This window comes from Dermacentor variabilis, unplaced genomic scaffold, assembly GCF_050947875.1.
Source record: "Dermacentor variabilis isolate Ectoservices unplaced genomic scaffold, ASM5094787v1 scaffold_13, whole genome shotgun sequence".
Lineage (NCBI taxonomy): Eukaryota > Metazoa > Arthropoda > Arachnida > Ixodida > Ixodidae > Dermacentor > Dermacentor variabilis.
In genome coordinates this window covers 43,404,432-43,423,185 of record NW_027460291.1, presented here as the reverse complement: position 1 = coordinate 43,423,185, position 18,754 = coordinate 43,404,432, and the positions used below count along the sequence as shown (strand labels likewise).

The window sequence follows — 18,754 nt, the reverse complement described above, 5'->3', positions numbered from 1 at the left end:
TGTTGCCACTGCTGACTAAAAGTGTGTGTGTCTAGGAAACGTCGTCTTAGTTAATTCGACATGAGGACACAGGTGGGGCTTCATTGAATAGTAGCTAAAAATTGCGACAGAACCCATCTCACCATCACTGTCGACGGTAATGCAACATCATTGGATCAACATATCTACACGATTTAGTGCCACTGTCCAAACAAGTCATGCATGAGGTGTATACTGCAGCGGGACCCCTCTTTCGAGCGTCATTATAATAGTGTTCCTGTATATGCTCCCGCAGGGAGCAGAGTTGCGCATAGGTCCGATTTATGATCCAGCTCTGCAGTGGAGCCACTCCTCGCGCGCGCAAGAGGCAAATGCCGCGCGGTGTTCCACTGGCTTTTTCAGTCTGTTGGTCGCGAGCTACACGCGGCAACTGTACGCAAGCGCTGAGCAAGATGACACTTTTTAATGCAGGCTAAGCTCGAGCGGTTGGCATAGCCGGAGGGCTGTCAACCCCCCGAAATTTTAAATTTCTGTGCACATACGCACGAATGTACATATAAACACTAAGAGCCGCCTCGATATAAAATCCTGACTACGCCCGTGGCTCGAACAGCTCATAAGTTCGCGTGCAAACGCGCATTCACTTGCAACAAAAAGCGGTGCAATGTTTTTCAGCATGCATATGAAGTTTTCCCGCAGAGGTGGAAGGGAAGAAATGATTTAAAGGGCATGTTTAAAAAAAAAAAAACTTCATACACGTGTAGTAGACAATTAGGCGAGCACATTTTGCTGCCGAAACGAGACGAATAATGAATGCCGCCAACAGAAGTATCGCGCATGCAATAATGTCAGTGACCGTTGACCGTCATTCATCACTAAACGTCGTTCCCAGCAGCTGCACGTTTTCAATGTATGCGGTGCAGACACGCAAATTTAAACGCATTTCAAATGTTCATATGCGCACACCTTATGCAAAGTTTATTTTTACGATTCATACCGCAAACTTAACAGCTGCTTCGTAGCAGCAAATCTGCAAGTGGAAAAAGATTCAACATGCACGAGCTTCTACATCAAATTTATTTCGTACAAGGGAATCGATGAGCAATGGCTGGTGGCGTCAGGGAATGGGTGCTGGTTCTTGGAGTCTTGGGGAGCAGAATTCAAAGCCACTGGAAAGACAAGAAGTTATTAAGAGTAACAACAGGTTATTTTTATTGCACGAATCACATAAGATGACAAACTGGCAAAATAATTATTCACACATTGCAGACTGTAATATGACAGCACCTTTTTCTTTATCTCTTCATACTACTTAGGTTAATTTACTATAACACAGCGCTTATCAAACGTATAATTTCACATTCCTCACGTCGACTATAAGGCTGATCGAACAAGCAACCTATTGCGGGCGGTAAATGCTGAATAAGCTATCGCAGCTGTCTCACAAGCGGGAGAGCACGGTGTTTTCGCTTACTACAAAACAATGAACACCAGCACATCAATCGACTTAATTTTTACACGAAAAATTAGAACGCTGACAAAGAAAAAAAAACGGAGCAGAGAAAAGCCAGGGTGCAGCGGGCAAATTGTACGTGTTAGTATTTACTCTGTTCTGAACACACTTTTCTGGAGCCGTATAGTCAGAACAATCGTAAAAGCAACAAACGAATTGAGCGAGTTGGTAAGTTTACATTCTTCGCGTATATGTGCAGCGCGACACAGCCGTGTCGTCCTTTCTTTGTACCGCGTCTGCGTCGCGCTGCACATATACACCAAGAATTACACAAGTGAACAACCTCTCATGCCAGGCGTATGCATTTCAGCGTGTACAGGAGTTTTACTCGAGATAAATGCCGCTTTAGTCTAAACAAGCCGAACTCACCTCAAGGCGAACGGACCTCGCATATGATGGTCCATTTCGGAGCCGGCCGCTCTCGTCCGTCCACACGGCAACGCGTAAAAAGCTTTGCCAGTTTCCGTGCGATTTGCACAGTTTGGTGCGCTGCAACCCCTCATACTGGAATACAAGTGTAAAAATGACCTGCTTCGTAGCACTTCACCAAAGTCATTAACTTAATATCCTCGAATACCGTACCTGCAAACCGGAGCCGATGGTTGCTACGCACGCTCGACGGTCCGCTGATTGCAATTTCGATGGCACTGACAGAAACGAGTCGGCGCCGTTTCCGTAAAGTTGGCTTCGGAGCGCGCAGTTGATCACTTGACATCATTTTCCACCACGTGATCGCGCTCGGCGAATAGCGTTGCGAGCGGCGCCGCAAAAGTTATGCGCAACTCTGCTCCCTGCGGGAGCATATTGGCGGCGAGGAGTTACGGAGTCGCCATCTATCGGAAGCGCCTCGCTGGCATAGTATGAGGGATCACGCGGCGCGCTCCTCATAGGTTTTGCTGTCAGCGCTCACTGAAAACACCACGCGCGAGCTCTCCCGGACATTTCTGTAAGTACTTTCGAAACGAGAGAAGTTTCTTACTGTCTAAATAATAATCTTGGGCAAACTGAAAGCACACAATCGCTTACAGACGCTATATCTTTACCGAATACGTATACAGTGAACGCCACTGCGCGCGGTCGCCGCGATGGAGTCTCCTGAACCGGCTTGTTGCGTGAAAGGTAGGTAAACGCTGAGAGCAAACTATGTGAAATATGTTCTTACACTGTAAAAAATTTCCGTAATTTTACGGAGGATTTCTGTCATTATACGGAGAACTGCAGATAAAAATACGGAAAGTATGTCATATTTCAAAAATACGGCAAAATCTGCCGTTAATATACGGAAAGTGCTCTCCGTATTCAGCTTTACGGACATTTTCACTGTAATCATATAACAGCTATACACTGTTTTGGACGAAACAGAGAGAATTCCGTATTTTTGTTATGTGAACATCCGTATACTGTGAGAAAATTTAAGCTGTCTGAATGAGCGCTCGTACTCATAAAGTTTCAGCTAACAATACTTTATTGAAAACGCAAACTGTACGCATTATGAAGATGCGTACAAAATGTGAGAGTTAGTCTTCTACCAAAAGCTGCAATAACAGATCGTATAAATATATATACGCATCTTCTATTCCGGTCGCAGTTTACCGCTCATATGGGCTTTGTAACGCTGATCATATGCGCAAATATATGCGTGTTCTCGCAATGTTCACAAATTAAGCGCTTTGTAGTTAATAACACAGCATATATGTTTAAGTGAATGAAGAGCCGGGGACATACGTGCATGCGTAAACAAGCTTGCGGCACTCAGGTGCTGGTGCACTGGGAATGACATTGGTGCTCTATACGCCAAAAATTGTGCGCACTCTAAATCAGTACCGAAACGCAGGGAGTGGTATAATGACCGTAACTGCGTTTACATTTGGCAATAAATGGTCTCGAAGGGGACTGGCGGCCTATAGATCCAAGTACAACGGTCGGAGAAAATTTTCGAATGCGGCAAGCAATTAACCCAAGTGTCAAAGGGCACTGTTTAACTGCAATGTAGTTGGTTGAACTCATTCCCATGATATTTACAAAATATCTCGTCTCTGACAATAACTGCCCATTCATTAAGACAAATCGATTACGCATAATCTTCACTGTTCATGTGTTAATTCTTGCGATAAGATGTAATCGCAAACATTTGGTGCTTCATCATGAAACAAGACCGGTAAGCGCGCTCGTTCTTGTACGGTAGAATAAAGAACGCGAACATGCACCGACATGTGTGTAAACTACTGGAAGCTGACTGAAGATAAAGGACCTATTACCGTGCTAGTACTGTGTATACTGTCAAAAAGAAAAAAAATACGGAAAGAAAGAATGCCCAGTGTCGAGATGTAACGATTCAAGCTTTATTTCTTTTTGACCTAGAATGCAACACCATTAGTTCCATGTGCTTTATGCATGGGTAATGTTATGACGCAACTCATTATTTACCCGTTCATTACATGCACCAACCAGCCCAAGTTATCACTGTACTAGAGCTTATGGACGCATCGCAGTGCACTGCTTTGCACTTCACTGTAGCACAGGGGTTTGCTATCGCCAGTAGCGAATGCTTTGGTTGACCTCCCTGCCTTTCTGCTTTTTGAATTCTCTCTCCCTTTGTATAAACCGCACTAACTTGTCGGAGAGAAAGCATTCTCCTCTTTTAGAATTCAATTAATTGTCAAGCAATTATATTGCAGTTCCAGTAACTAGAGCACAAATGCGAAAACGAAACCGATTCTGTTCGGTTCTCCGCGCTCAGAGTGCGGCACCAGGGAGCAGCACGCGCTGCGCGTCCGTTAGAAGTGGCGGACGGAGGTGCACATGTGTAGTCAGCCGGCATTTTTCGAGTCGTGTTGTAAATGTTGTTAATTCGCCGTAAATATCTCTTGATTTGTACTCAAGAGTGGAACAAGACCCCAAGGACGAGAGATTGACGCATCGGGAGTGAAGAACAGAAACGATGGATGGTTACGCTGCTTGGGTCTCGGCACGTTCGAATTGGCAAAGTTCCGAATTTGTCGCTGTGTTGTGTACGCTTCTGCGCTCGTCATTTGCCCTCATCGCGCGGAGATATTTGCGCTGGATGTCTTTCACTTCGTGTACAAAACTCTGCACGCTGCGGCATCGAAGAAGTTGTCCTGTGTTTGGGTGCACGTATGCGCTTGGACACAGATAGCCTGCTTGCTCTCAACGGGTGTTCAACAGTCTACGCGCGCTCGTAACTTGCTCATGAGGTAAGCCCATATTAATTTTATTTGGTTTGCATAACGTAGGTGTTAAAATGATGTGTGGTAATCCGGTGTCGCGAACAGAAATAGTGTTTCAAAAGACCACTATGCAACGTCTTAGGGCAAAAGTGACGCATGAATGGGGAAGGGGATCACCCTATCTTTTCAGATCGGTTCCAGTCGTAGCGCGATTGGCTCGATCGCAAATTCCGTGAAGTACTTCTAACCTTTTGTTCACTCGCGTTAAAAGCGTAGAATAAAACTGCGTTCAGTTGAGCTCTTGCAATGACGCTTGTATTGGCTTGAGAGCATACTGTATCCGATACAAGAACTTCTGTTAAAATACGGAAATAAACGTTCGAGGCAATAGCAGTCGCTCACTACCTGTGATCGTTACTTTCTTGCTTGGGTGCACGTTTTAATTGTGACCAGAAAAAAAGTTCTTTGCTCTGGCTGCCCTGCTGTGTTTCCTCGGTGCAACTTTTTGCGGTGCAGCAAGACTTGTGGCTTCGAATGATGTCTGGGCAGTCAAGGCATTCGCGTCAGTAAGCAAGCAGTAAACGGGGTATCAGTGCGAAAAAATTTGGACATACAAGAGAAGCGAATGGTATCATCATAGACTCTTTTATTTGACGAATAATTCAGTTGTATTACTAAAGCGGAGAGTGTGTATGCATGAAAGTCAGATTGTATTGATATTCAGCAAAAACAAGGTAACTTATCATTGCTAATCAATCCTTTTATTTTACTGGAAGGCAATTAGCTGTTGTGCTGGAGCTGAGAAGAGGTCTGCTGCCTGCAGTGGGTCCATCTCTCTCAAGTTATTGCAGTATTGTAGCTCACAAGGTGAGTGGATTTTTTTTTCTCTTAGCTGTTTGCCAGCTGAATCATGACCATTTACTTAGCTGTGTAGGTGATCACTGTTAGTGACATTGGAGTGCTGGTGGACCAGCACTCCTTTATGATTGCAACGCATATGACAGAGTGCAGCTGTGGCAGTATGCAAAGGTGTTAATCTATAAGCCAAATTAGGTTCTTTGAGGTAATATGTTAATATATTGATGACATTGGATTGTGGTCTAGCAGGCAAAAATGCTAAACAAGAAGAAATTTTAATTTGCACTTGGTAAGATGTGCAAGCAATTCAGGCTGTTATGCATGAAATAGGACATTTGTAGATGTCTTCTACAGTGCTGCAGTCCTGAATTGCTTCAGAGTTGAGTGATACCACTATAATTTCTCTGTAGAGCATGCAGCACAGTTTAGCATTGGGGGAGCCTGGCATCAACAGGCGTCTACTTACTGTGAAGTACAAATGAGGTGTTACTGTTAGGGTGACTATATATAATTTATGGTTTAATTCTAATCTTGTGTCAGGCAGACATAGTTTACCCACTTGGTTAAACAATAGAGATGTAATATCTATGTATACAAGTATTACCCATTCATTTATGCCATTTAGACAATGGCAGAAATGCGTGGGTGATACTTGTGTACATAGACAATACATCACTATTGTTTAACCTAGCGGTGCCCCTGCATGCTAAATTTTACAGGGCTATTATTAAGTAATGTCAGCTTTTGTTGTAACATTAAGGCACCTTTTATTTTATTACAGATTACCACCATTGTGCACCATCATAGTGTGATATTTACACTAAATGTATTTGACTTTGCTATAAAACCCTGCACAGCGGTGCATCATGAAATTTTTTTTTATAGTTTCTGGCCTCAGAATGCACTTCACGTTATATTCTTGTTTGCAACAAGACTATAATGCAGGTTTCTCTCCTTATGTTTTGTGGCACTTCAAACTGCGGCGAGCTAAACCACTGGGCAGCAATACTGGAATCGCTACTGCGTGTGGAGCCGTCTTCAAACACACACAAGGAATACATCATTGCTTTTTTAGCACAAAACAACGGACACAAGAAAGACGACAGAACAAGGCGCTACTCTCAACTGACATCACTTTATTGCGTCCCTCCTTTGTAGACAGCAGAATCTAGAAGAACATGCGCTGTGAACACCATGTGCAGGAACCACGAACGTCTGATCAAAAAAACACACTCATGCGACAGAATCCAAAAAAAAAACATATTGAGCACTGTACAAGGTTAAAGAAGGCACACTAATGCACTGTGACCCCAATGACTGTATGAAGAAAACTTCCGATAACTCTCTGGCGGTGGTATCACGGCTTTTTAGAGCGCAGCTCTTTGGCGTCCGTTCTTGGGTTTCGCGTCGTCGTCGGCGTCGTCGTCGGCCTCGTAACCAGCTCCGCCCCCCTTTCATCCCCCCAGCGCTAGCAGCGACCGACTGATACCGCTGGATGCCGCTGACGCCGCTAGAGAGTCAAGATAACGTGACTGCATAGAACACCGTCGCCGCCATGCAGAAAGAGGAGGAAAGGGTCCCCCCCCCCCTGTTCTTGTGTGGCGGATAGCTGGGGTTGACTCACTATCGCCGTCAGCGGCATCAGTCAGTCGCTGCTATCTCTTCCCTCCTCCCTTTATCGTGTTGTCCGCTTGCTGCGCGCGCTTCTGCCCCCATCGTTTGCCGCTGGGTGTACACGCCGCCCCCCTCCGCTTCCGCTTACTGCTGGTTGCTCTCGACGGCGGCGATGAGCCTCCGCTTCGGCGGCGCGAACTGCAGGGTCTTCTCGGCGGCGGCGATGAGCTTCTGCTTCAGCCTCGCTTACTGCTGGTTGCTCTCGACGGCGGCGATGAGCCTCCGCTTCGGCGGCGCGAACGGCAGGGTCTTCTCGGCGGCGGCGCTTAGCCTCTGCTTCCCCCACGGCTGTGACAACCTCGCGAGGCACTTGTATATTCTTTATTCAAGAATTACCCCGCATTGCCCGAAGGCGTTATAGCAGGGGGGTTACAGCAGGGAAAAAAACAAATCTTCATTCGTACAGCACACTTGCTCTTCACACAGCTGATTCCACTCCACAATAGTTCTGACAAAAAGGAATCCGCAAACAAGAACGACCTGGCACGGTATTCGCGGATTTTAAGTGAATGGTCATTACGCCTAGAAATATAATGTGGTTCTTTCAAGTAGCTTTTACTACTAATTCCAGTCTTATTATTAAATATGAGGTATAAAAACTTCAGTCTCAACTTTTTCCGTCTAGAAGAAAGCAGTTCCCAATTCAATTCAAGTTTCATTTTAGTACAACTTTCTCTCCGCCCATACCGCCCCAGGACGAACCTAGCAGCTCGGTTTTGAATTCTTTCCAGCTTATCAATCAAGTTCTTTTGCGCGGGGTCCCAGACGGCACAGGCGTATTCCAAGATTGGTCTAACACATGTTAGGTAAGCAGTTTTCTTCAGGTTCGGCTGTGAACATTTCAAGTTCCTCTGAATAAAATTGAGTGCCCTACCAGCTTTTACAATGACTTCATCCACATGAGCAGACCATGAGCAGTCGGATGATAGCGTCACACCTAGATACTTGTATATAGGTTCGTTTTTTATCAGGGTATTATTTATCTGGTAAAGATTTACAATCCGTTTCTTCTTTCTTGTAAAAGATACATGAACACACTTTTTTAAATTCAAATTCATCTTCCAAGTGGAACACCAAGTATTAATACATTCTAAGTCAGATTGTAACATGGCAGCATCTTGTTCACTCTTAATTTTCCTATAAACAACACAATCGTCGGCAAACAACCGTATACATGAAGAAATACCAACAGAGATATCATTTATATAAAGTAAAAACAAAAGTGGCCCTAAGACTGAGCCCTGTGGGACTCCTGACGTCACATCAGCGTATGCCGAGCTTTTGCCGTTCAAAACAACACATTGTCGGTGCTGAGACAAATAATTTTCAATCCAAGCGAGTACGCTTGAGTGAATATTTAACATCTTAAGTTTAATAAGAAGAAGTGGATGTGACACTGTGTCGAAAGCCTTGCGAAAGTCTAAAAAGACACAATCCGTTTGTCCTCCCTCGTCAACATCAAGTGCCAATTCATGATAAAATTCAATTAATTGTGTTGTGCAAGATAGACCTTTCCGAAACCCATGTTGTTCTTTGATCAGTATATTATTATTTGTTATATGACGCATTATCTCAGCATATATAATATGCTCAATGATCTTGCACGAGATGGATGTTAGTGAGATAGGCCTGTAATTTGCGACATCTCTTTTCGAACCCCCTTTATGAATAGGTACAACTTGAGCGGTTTTCCAATCATTAGGTAAGAGTCCTGTGGATAGCGATTTCACATAGATTAAATAAAGGTACATCGAGATAGGTGCAGCACACCGCTTTAGTATACGTGGAGATATACCATCCGGACCGTTTGCTTTGGTTTCATCTATGACCTTTAGGAGTGCCTCGATGCCTCTAACGCTTAATTCAACTTGTTCCATTAAAGGAAATCTGCTTGCTTGTGGTGTAGAGCTATGATTGCATTTAGGTAGGAAGACAGATTGAAAATATGTATTCAAACACGTTGCCTTTTCAATATCGTCTGTAATTATTTGTTGATTACAAACAATTTCATTTATTCCTACAAAATCTGATCCGCATCCTTTTAAAAACCTCCAAAAATGTTTAGGATTAGTTTTCATTCTGTCGTTGAGTGTCTTAAAGTACTCTTCCTTCGTATTTTTTATAGTAAACTTATACTCCTGTGTTACTTCAGATAACTTTTTTATGTGATTCATACTTTTAGTTTTTTTGTATCTATTAAATGCTCTCTTTCTTTTTTTAATTATTCTGAGAATACGCGAATTCACCCAGGGTTTCTTACGTTTCTTGAGTCTGGTGGAGTCTATGCTTGGAACATACTTGTCCGTAAGCTCAAGCAGTTTATCTTTAAATACCTGCCATAAATCATGGATGTCGTAATCCTCAGCAAGACATTCAAAAACCGGCAAGTAATCGAGGAGCTCCTGGGAGATACTAGGATAATCACCTTTTTCGAAGAAAAAAACTCTCCTTGAAGTGGGTGACGTTGATCGGTTAATATCTGTTGTAATGTTTGCAATGACGGCGTGATGGTCACTTATTCCTGGTATTATATAAACCGAGCTAATAAGGGTAGGTGAACTGCAGAACAAAAGGTCCAGAATGTTACTATTCCGAGTTGGAGCATTGACATACTGTAACAGTCCGAAGGTGTTTACAATGTTTTTCATTTCTAGGTTAATACGGCTGTCAACTTTGCATACAAATCACCTTCTAGCCATTCCAAGTCAGGTAAGTTAAAATCACCCGCAAGCAAAATAGGCTGCCGGGATGCCTCCGAAACGATGTCAAACAAAGATTGCAACAGTTTTAAATTTGAGTTCGGTGGTCTGTAGAATGATCCAACAGCGTATGAGGAGTTATCAGGTAGGGTGACTGAGCACCAAATTGATTCAGCATCGTAGGTATCAAGATCTAGCATAAATGATTTAAGAGAAGAGTGAATTAACAAAAACACCCCTCCACCGAGATCTCGTCTTTGAGAATCAAGCATTGGTGTACCAAGTCGAACATATATCAGTCTATTTCTCCGACCACAAAGCTTCCTTCGTGACTGTCAAGAACTGTTAGTGGAGTCTTTGTTAAAGGAATACGTGTGAAAAATAAAAAAAAAAATTATGTGATAGCGCATACATGTGTTGTTCGATTTCTTTGCCTCAATCTATCCAAAAGGTGAAACAGCTTATTTGCTGCGCTCACATTTCGCATTAGGAAGTAACGTAATCGTCGGTAATTTTTTTTTAAATCGTAGTATCACGAAACATTGCGAACCTAATCGATCCATACCAACAGGCACAGGTTCCCATTTGGCTCAACATTGTAAAATATGGAAGTGCAAAGCCATGTTTCGTGATACTACGATTTTGAAAAAGTGCTGTGATACCACCGCCCGAGAGTTATTGGAAGCTTTCTTCATACAGCCATTGGGGTCACAGTGCATTAGTGTGCCTTCTTTAACCTTGTGCAGTGCTTAGTATGGTTTTTTGGATCCCGTCGCATGAGTACGCTCTTGTGATTGGTTGTTGGTGGTCTCTGCACATGGTGCTCACTGCGCATGTTCTTCTAGATTCTACTATTTATAAAGGAGCGACACAATAAAGTGATGTCAGTTGAGTGTAGCGTCTTGTGCTGGTCGTCTTTCTTGTGTCCATTGTTTTGCGCTTAACAAAGTATTTATGGATTCACACCAACTAGCCCGCCAACACATTGTGTTGCGGGCACTTCTTAAGTACTGTCTGTCCAATAACCTTGGTGGCATGGAAGCGCCGTCCACTTCTATGCGTTGCTTTCTGTTTCATTGTGGCATCACATCACATTAGAATCATAATGTGTATGTACTTTTTCCGAGAGACCCATATTCCTATCCTTGTGTTATATTTGCTGTCGCATTATTTATGTGCAAACGACCAGTGCTCCAAGCTCCATTTTATCGCAAAGTAAACTACTGGTACCTAAACAGTTCTGTATATCAGAAAACCAAAGCTGAACTGCCGAACAGTACCAAGCGGCAGCCTTAGTGCAGTGTCAAGTAGTCGGATCTTATTGGTCATGCAGAGGTGCACAGGATAGCTCTTTATTACTTGCTGAATAATTAAGCTGTGTGAAAACTGAGTATTTATGTAGCTTCAACCACATGCTATTGGCCATTGCTCCTGCCCTCATCAAATGTGGAAGATTATCACGGCATTTCCTATTCTCTTTTTCCTTATTACAGTGGAATTACTGCATGCGTAAGTAGGAAACGAATCACATAGGCAATCAAAAGCCAACAATGTGTAAACTTGGAACATTGATTGTACATTTTGATGACCCAGAATAAGTAGAAATACACCATAAATGATTGACAACTAACTTTTACTTGACACAGGGCTAGAGCATACAGTAAGCATACTGTATGCTCATACGGTGTCACATCAATTTAAATTTTAGTGTAGCTTTACAGTGTACGCTTCTATTGTTGCATTCTGTCAGAGGAATGGTAATGTTTCGCGTGTATAGCAACTAGACTGTCTATATACAGTAGTAAAAATGTGTGAACTGTATTTTTTAATGATTTGATAGAATGTGTAGAACAATAAAGCCATACAATCAACGCACAGTGATGTGACTTTCTCTGCACATGTTGCAGGTTCAAAAAAAGTATGGTGGAAGCTGTTGCCAAGGTTCCGACCAGAAAAGACAGCCAGTATAAAAGGGTCCACGCCACTGATCTCTACTACAGGGGATGAACAGCACATCGAGCGCCCTCGACTGAAGCCGGCCTTGTCCCGGAAGTTGGTGCTTCACAACTTTGCGGCAGCACTTTGTTGCACGGGTGTGTGGCATTTCTTCCCCTAACATGCCTGCCTGATGTGCCATAAACTACCCAAGCAGTGTTTCGAGGTGTCCAGAATTTTTCCATTGTAGTGTCTACAGTGTCGTTAACATAAGTGGCGTGCAATGGAAACACTGGTTAATCAGAAAAAACTTGATGTAAGAGAACACTATCGTATACGGGTTCAGATTGTCATAAAAGTGCTTACCAGACATGTAGACACCTCCTAAAATGTGAAAAACCACAAAGAAAAGTTTTTCGGCAGCAATATTATCTGATCGCACGCACTAGTTAGTCCACCATATGCCCTGCTTCCAGGACAAGCGACTGCATGACATCACATTTCCACTGGCTTCACCTGCATCTGGTGCGGTGTGCTGCATCCAGCAAAACATGTTAGAAATCAGTGGTGCACAGTGTTTTCTGTCCCCTTTCTCGACGCCTTCTGAACACATATTAAACTGTTTCCAAAGCAGAAAAACAGAGGGAAAGGGCTCTGAACACATTGCATTTTAAAGTGGCTGGTACTGGGTAACGCAAGTACTGTGGCATAGTAGATTTGCACCAGGCAACCTGGGCGCTCAAAAAGGCTGCTGTTTACTTGCAAATGGCCAACGTATTGTGAGCATTTTGAAGTTCTTTTTTTATTATCATCGCCTATTTAGCTAGTGGAGACAGCTTTCACAACTGAAGAAGCCTTGGAAGCATGAAACACTTCACAAAACCAACATCAATATATCGTGTCTGCATCACAATTTCATGGCTGCATGAGTGAACCCTCTGGTTAACATGTAAGAGAGTTCATGATGTTTGCCATGCATTATCCACTTTATTTACAGGTCAACCATATCTTGAGATTTAAGCTGATGTTGCGTTTAGAGAAATTATGGCCGAGAGCCAGCTTTTGAGAATACAGATTGAGCTTGATAGATTAAACGCCAGAACAAGTCGTTGAGGATTTCAGATCAAGAATCTTCAAAGGCCAGTTCATTTAGTGGTGTTAATATTCTGCTCGAAGTTGTTGATTGTTACGTTCATATGGTGCCCAAGCTTTGCGGTAACGACTTCACTTGGAGTACATAGCAAGGATGTATTCGATGTAAGCTGCTGGCTTTTTTTCTGTGTTTTCAAAAACTTTCTTGTTCAGTTTAAATTTTCAAATTTTGCATTGTGTATTAGGTGTTGTGTCCTGTTTCCTTTTCCTGCAGCTTCTTAGTTAAACATCTGAATAGTAAACACAACTTGACCTTTTGCTTGATTGTCTAGATTACATGCCCTCGATGCAAAACAATTTCACTTCAAAACTGCTTCTACCGTACTGAAAGAATAACTTGAAGCAACCATAGCCACCAATAACACGCAAGAGATGATTATGAAAATTTTAATATTGTTTTTTGATCTACAGGGTGTCTTAACTATCATGCGCCAAGATTTAGAAATATGTAAATGCGATGTAACTAGACAAAATGAAGGTAATGTTTGCCATCGCTTGGAGATACTCTGATTATTTTGTGCATTCTGCCTAATTACATAATTCTTAATTAGTTATTAAATATCTCAAATAATTAAATGAAATGTGTCAATGAAAAGTTGTAGAGCAATATGAAAGCCTCCTGATACACTTTTTTGTTACTGTTACTCATTGTGTGCTACATAAAAGTGTTTTTCCAAGGAATAAGCCTGCGAATACACATAAAGTGTCTTGAGTGGCCAGTCATGTGTCAGTTTTGTGGTGCAAAGCCACGAATACAACTTAAATGGATTCTTTTAAGAAAAAGACTTAGCTCAGCAAATTATCTTTCTTTGTGCAGCCTGTGGAGACAAGGTTTCTTAGACATGGCCATGGCCCTCAAGGAAGATGCCGAGGCCACAGGCAGTTCCTCCAGTGACCGTGAAAAGGTCCCCTGGGGCACAAGTCTGGTTTGGCACCCCCACCTTTCTCCTGCAGCTTTTCTGTCTACTTAGCTAACCAGGTGGGTCAATGATGGCAAAGGGAAAAAAGAATCAACAGCATCAAACGCAGAACTTGCTCAAGCTCAATGCATTTTTGGTGTGAAGTTTTTCCCTTATCATTTATAAAAAAACGGGTAATAAGCATATGATATGGTCTTCATACGGACACCTCTTTCCCACAGAGAATTAGCAGTAAAAAAAGCAGCTTATGAAGGCTTGAATATTAGCTAGGATGATGTGGCATAGATAGGATAATGATTATGAATGTTTCTAATGAAGGTAGTGGTAGTAGAGTGAATAATCAGAGTTTATATATAGATTAAAAGACATTTCGTTCCAATGCCAGAATTTTAAATCATCCCAAATAATTCTTGCATTTTATAGTCTATGCATATTGAGTGACAGTGCTTCTTGATGCTTGCTTCTTGCCGACATCATTCTTATGCTGCATAATTCACCTGTTATAAATTCCCTATTTCTTCCGTTCAAGCAACTTTACATTCATCATAAGAAACCTCATAGATGAGTTCCAGAAACTTGCTGATGAGATTAGGGGGCCGCGTGTACCCCAGGCTTAGATATGCATTCAAGAGCCTCATATCTTGCAAATGTTAGAAATACTCCTGCTAAGCAAGTTCTTGGTGTCATTCAAGATTATTTGCGAATACGAATTTGCCTAAATTTAGAAAACAGTCAATCTAAAACATGTCAAGCGATATCGCTGACGATACACACACATTCCAACTGAACTAAATACAAATAAATATAGCACCAAATGCAGAATCATTGGCATGATGCCATTCTTTCAGTGGAATAAAATCTGTCCTGCGTTGTAAATCTGGAATCCTTTATAATCCAGACTACTAAATACTTATGAGGGTTGTGACGTAAAATATGCATGTATTTGTTCCTCGTTTTTTTACTTTAAGACCCGATAATGCTTAAACAGCAGTGAAAGAACTGAGATCACAGTACCTAATACATTATATTGCTCCAGAAATCCGTTTCTCTGCCGATCGCAGCATTCGACACTAACAAGAAGGCACATAACACTTAGGGTGGTGCTATTCACTTTGATTGTTTGGGAACGAAACCCATAATGTACATGTTATGGCCCTACGTGTCATTACGTTTGAACAACAAAAAGGTAGGGGGTTTGCGTTTTGCAAAACTGCATGGAAGTTTTTACTGTGTGCAATTAAAATTGGGAACCTTCCCAGCTCATACTAAATGCATTCTCCAAAGTTTTAGGTTATACAGGTGCACTACTTTACACAGAACACACTCTTTTCCCTCGTCACGGCCCACACTCTTAGGCAGAGTTACACCCTTTGAAGTGCCCCTTCTTACACACAACGATAATTGTCATCTGCCTTTATGCATTTCCTTTCTTTAACGCTGCGAGCCCTGTGCTTTCCAGTAACGAACGGCATGCGCGTTATCAGCATGATAGCATTCCCGACAGCAAAGTAGCGGGCGTGGCGTTTTCAAGAAAGGAAACGCATCAAGGCAGATAACGATTATTGTTGTGTGGCAGAAGGGGCACTCCAAAGGGTTCTTCAAAGGTGTTCAAAGATTCTTCAAAGGTGTTTCATTGTATGGAATGGCACATCGTGCTTCACTTATTTGCAGAATATTGCATTCCAATTGTGTCATATGAGATAAATCCACTAGAGAGCTTTAGCTTGCCCTAAATTTATTACAGCTTTGTACTGGTAAACTGGCCGCAGCTTGCAGTGCTTGTGGAAAAACAATTGTAACTGCCATATTATATGTAACTGCTAGTGCACAGGCATCGGCAGCAGCAATGGTTCGGGTACACTTGTTTCTTCTATTCTGGGGTATGCATCCACCACCAGAAAGTAGTTTTTTTCGTCTTCCTCTTCTACCATATTGGAATGTGAAATGGGGTGTAATTTGTAGGGTATACTCTTGCATAAACTTCATGAGCATTCATTCTTGTCTGTGCCACAGATCATTGTTGCTACCACTGTAAAAGCAGGGTGCCTGTTTACAGCACCCGTAGGGAACAATCTGTGAATCTTTAACGAACAGTAAGGAGAATGAATAATCGAATAATTTTTAGTAATTTTCAACAAATTTAGCACTCATTGCTTTCCACTATGGTATTTTTCAAACTCTAATGTTGGCACAAGGTTTGATTGCAGGATGTCATTTTGTGTGAAAGAGTGCACTTGTGCGCATAACACCTCATCGTCAACATTCTGCTGCACAGAATGTCATTAGCTTTCGTATGCATTGGTCACTATCTCACAAACCGGTTGCTCCTTTGTTAGTTGGAATGTAGCATTTATGTAAAGCACATTTGATGTTCTAACAAAAAGCATTGTGCCCTCTTATCCTCTAATTCTCCTCACTTGATGCCTAGTGTTGTAATAGCATGGTTGACACCATGAGAGTCAGTGTGGTGAATAATTGTGTCTTGTCGGGTAGGGGGTGTACGTTAACTTAAGCAACTTTTCCAGATGACTTGAATCAGTATTGTGGAATGCTGTTTTTTTTTTTCAATCACTGTTACCAAGTTTCTCTTTGGTTGCGGCAACAAGTATAATGTAGTTCGCTAGCACTCCTGCCAACACATATAATGTGCAGGCATCTGTGTTGAAAAAAAGACGAGCTAATGGTTTGCCAGGAGCTAAGGTCCATTTAGACCATTAAATTTTGAAATTACACCGGTGGAAATAACTGGTGCATGAAAGCACACCCAGGAGAACTGACCATAATATTTTCTTTCATTATAACACTGCTGAAGCTTTGAACTGCATTTGAACTGGCTTGTTTAAAAAATGACCCATTTCCTTGTTCAAGTAAGAAAAAGGTTCCACAGGAAGACAGAAACTTGAAGCCGTCAACAGTAGCATGAATATAAACAGCGCTCAACGTTTTGCAATCTTGCACCTGGTTATATTATCCATCCCATTTTTTTCCACAGGCTGTTCTTTACTGTTTTATGGTCATACCCAGTTTAATTTTAATGTCCCTATTTTTTAATATTTGGTTAATATATCTTTTCTTCATCAGCTTTCAACAAAATATATATTCATAATGTGCCTTCATTTACCATTTGCAGTGATCTTAACCAGATGCATCTTGATACAAAATTTATTTTCCTTAATTCTTCGTTTTCCTTTTCCAAAAGTGCAAACTGTTTATCTTGATACCTATTTTGTCTTCTGGGAAGATTAGGTCTACTGGATTAATGACTGCTTACATGTGTACATCGTTTTCTGTTTTGGTCACCCCTACTCTTGGCAAGTACTGACAGCATTGCTCTTACCCGCTCCATCACAATCACCACTGCTAAGCACACCCTTGCTTCCTTTATTTTAACACTTTGGTTTCTCTTGACCTATTATATGCACCAGTTACTTCTCCCCCAATGAGGCTAGGGGCCAGTGAGATATGCACAATCCAAAACAACACAGCCAAGAAAAACATTTGCTACCCTAATGACAAGCACCTATGTCGAAATGTTGGCTACAGCAACATCCCTTGTTCCAACAATGTTGATCTACTTACATGTTTTTCTAACACAGAAGTTACTGCTTTTTCATGTTCTGTGATTATACTTTTTTGCCGCTTTCTTTAGGATGGATATTCACGAATACTATTTGTTTCTCCTAACAGCAGCAAGTTTATCCTTGCAAGCGTTTGGAGTCAAGAACAACTTTCACCAGGAAGAAGTGCAAGACGAGTGATTGAAGAAAATAAAGTTGCTTCTGTGATCTAAGAACTTGAGGACTGAAATGTTGCACCTTTTTGTATATATGCTATGCAGTGCATTCATATCACAAAGTGCAAAGTGTTTTATCTCTGCAGTCATGTCAGTGTGTTGGCAAGACAATTTTCTCAATGGTGACCTGCTGCTTTCACTATGAGCTGCCTTCATGACATTTGCATTAAAGGAGATGTACTATCGTGGACAAAAGTACCCTGGAAGTGCGAGCGTTGACCAAATTGCATTTCTGCTCAAGACCGCTGAAAACAGTGGGTCACGTATGCACATTCCGAACGCAGATGCTAGCACGGCTAACCCCAGCAAATAGCGCACCATAAAATTCGGTCGACTCTTGCACGTCCTGGGCAATATTATCCCTGATGGCACATCCTTCAAACAATGGATATGCTCTGCAAGATGAAATACGGGAAGCACCTGTACTTTAACGGATATAGTACAGATTTAGCATACGGAGTCTTTCGTTTTCTGAATACGGCAAGCACCTGTATTTTAATGGTTATAGTACAGATTCAGCATACAGTGTGTTCCGTTTTCTGAATACGAGAAGCACCGTACTTTAACGGTTATAGTACAGATTCAGAATACAGAGTCTTCCGTTTTCTAGATACAGAAGCACTCGTATCTTGTATTACGGTCTCTCTTTTACAGTTGTTCGTTCTACGGAAATGACCGTTCTTAATTTACGGAAGAGTGTTCGGTCACAAATTACCAGCAAATTTTCTTTCATGTAAGGCAAATTTTTTTTACAGTGTATAGTGTTTGTATAACTAAGTGGAGCGTAATAGAACGAAGCCTCAATGCAGTGATCGCGCAGATTCGCAGCGACCGACTGCGCGTCTGCCTGCTTGTCCGCGCACTGTTTCGCTTTCGCCGCGTGCGCGTTTTCGCACCGTGCCATGAGGTTTAGGCCGCAGAATATGAGCATTTGACAGTATACAAGCAACCATTGTTTTGTGGGCGCTATCAGAGCTGTGCAAAAATAATTTCATTGTAGAGACTTCGACGCCTACGGATACTGTGATGTGCCGTCGCGACGA

At 42.1% G+C, this 18,754-nt stretch overlaps 1 long non-coding RNA gene across 1 annotated transcript; it reads left to right on the top strand.

Annotated features, from left to right (window-relative positions):
• The first annotated feature begins 4,520 nt into the window (after positions 1-4,520).
• Positions 4,521-17,711, top strand: LOC142566668 (uncharacterized). Its single transcript, XR_012825088.1, has 5 exons — positions 4,521-4,707; positions 5,457-5,547; positions 11,819-12,004; positions 13,816-13,977; positions 17,606-17,711. It is a non-coding gene; the product is annotated as an uncharacterized LOC142566668 (long non-coding RNA).
• Positions 17,712-18,754: the final 1,043 nt, after the last annotated feature.